Consider the following 2,282-nt stretch of genomic DNA (forward strand, 5'->3'; position numbering starts at 1 on the left):
CAAAACCACTGGAGGAGGCTTGAGGGGGGGCGGGCTGCACATCAGGAGTGGCGGGGCTTCGGGGAACCACCTGGGCAGGGTGAGCGATATCAGCCAGGTCGATGGAGACTCAGGTATGGCGCCCACCTGCGTCTGCACGCCAGGAGGGGGCGGCCCAACAAAGAAATAGTGGCCTTTGCCAGCACTTCTGTCCGGGAGAAAGCCGACCCTCCCGCCCTCGCCCGAAGCCGGACGATCCAGTTCTTCCCCGTGCGTCCCTGGCACCTTTCGCACTGTAGCCCGAGTACCGCAGCTCAGAGCAAGTGAGTCCCTCTGCGGTAAGTCCGCACGCGGCCTCTTTAAGAGGACGCCCTGGGCTGGGGAGTCCTCCGCGGGGACCTCTGCAGCCGAGATATTTCTCCCCGTTGTGTGTTTTTGTTTTGTTTTGTTTTTTAGGCGAGGCGACCCTTGGTTGACTTCACACATTGCAAGGACCTTGTCAGTTTATAATCCTTTATTTTTTATTTTTTACGCCTACAGCACCTGGTCTTCCCAGGCGGTCTCCCATCCAAGTACTGACCAGGCCCGACCCTGCTTAGCTTCCGAGCTCAGACGGGATCGGGCTCGTTCAGGGTGACGTGGCCATAGATCCCTTTATAGTTTCAATGAGCGTTTCCCCGGCTCCTTACGGGGTTTAGCGCCTTTTCTTGCGTTCATCAAGCTTTCAGTACCTGATCTGAGAGGTTCTCGTTTAAACCTCTTGCTCCTCCTTTTTTTCTCGGATGTTTTTACCTTCTTGTTAATTCTCAGGAGGTCTCCATTCTCCCGGACACAATCAAATATGTTGTTGCTAATACTTTCATCTAGATCTGTCCCGTTAGTTTATTCTCTTAACTGTGTCTTTGGAAGAATAAAATTATTAATTTTGATGTCGTCTCATTTATCAGACTTTTATCCTATGCTTTCTGTGTTCTGATTAAAGGAGCCTTTCTCTGTTGCAGATTCATTAAGACACTGTCCAATGCTGTCTTCTAGAAGGTCGTTTACGCTCACACTTAGCTCTGCCATCTATCGACGTGTGGTTTCGTGTACGGGTGAAGCGGGAGAGTCGAGTCTCGCATTTTCCAAGTGCACATCTAACCGAACTAACGCCATCTATCGGGAAACGCCCCTTCTTCCCCGTCTGCAGCGCCTTCTGTGCTGTTGATTGTGTCCCGACACGTGGTGGCCCTGTCTGTCTCCGGGACGGCCCTCCAGTCTCACTGGTGTATTTGTTCATCTGAGGATGTCACGCGTTTTTACTACTGCACGTTGGTAGATCCTAATGTTAGTTTCTGAACTTGGCTTTTCCTTCATGATTGTCTTAGCCGATCTGGCCTCTGCTTTTCCACTTAACTTTTGCAGTCGGGTTGCCGTTTTTTATAATTCATTGGCCGTGAGTGCTGATTCACATAGACCACGCAGAGACATGTGCAATGATTGACTTTTTTCAACATTGAATTTCAGTCTGTGAAAATCGTGTGTTCTGTAATTTCTTAATATTTCCTTAAGTTCTATCACTGGCATTAAAAAAATGTGTGCGTGTGCGTGCGTGCGTGTGTGTGCGCGCGTGTGTGTGTGCGTGTGTGTGTGCGTGCGTGCGTGTGTGTGCGCGCGTGCGTGCGTGTGTGCGCGCGCGTGCGTCCTACCCTAAGTTTGCTACTAAAGATTGGATTTTGCGGGATTATTGTAATTCTTTTGTAAAAATTATTTTCTGATTGTTCATTGCCGGCATGAAGAGTGGATGTTTATCTTATATCCATCAACTTTGTTAATTATGCTAAGGGATATTTTCTTAACAAACTTTATTTTTTAGAGAAGCTTCAGGTTTACAGCAAAATTGAGCAAAAAGTCCAGGGAGTTCCCAGATAGCCCCTGTCTGCCACACAACCTCCTCCTGCTACTGATGGCTTTCACCGGACGGCGCACTTGTGACAATCGATGAAGCTGCACAGACACGTCATCATCACCCAGCGTCCCTAGCTGACGTCAGGGTTCGCTCTTGGCGTTGTACGTTCTGTGGATTTGGACAATGGGACGAGGACGTGTGTCCACCATTACAGTGTCTCACGGAGCGGTTCCGCGGCCCTGGGAATCCCCTGTGCTCTGTCTGTTCACCCCTCCCCCCACGACCCCAGATGGCCACTGGTCATTGCTGACCCCATAGTTCTGCCTCTTCCAGTACGTCACATACTTGGGATCGTGTGGTCTGTAGCCTTCTCAGATGGCTTCTCTCACTGAGTCACATGCACTTAAGGTTCCCC

General features: G+C 50.1%; 1 pseudogene; it reads right to left on the reverse strand.

Moving 5' to 3' along the window:
• Positions 1–510: 510 nt before the first annotated feature.
• Positions 511–629, reverse strand: LOC112479290 (annotated as a pseudogene).
• Positions 630–2,282: the final 1,653 nt, after the last annotated feature.

This window comes from Pteropus alecto, unplaced genomic scaffold (assembly GCF_000325575.1).
Source record: "Pteropus alecto unplaced genomic scaffold, ASM32557v1 scaffold43, whole genome shotgun sequence".
Classification (NCBI taxonomy): domain Eukaryota; kingdom Metazoa; phylum Chordata; class Mammalia; order Chiroptera; family Pteropodidae; genus Pteropus; species Pteropus alecto.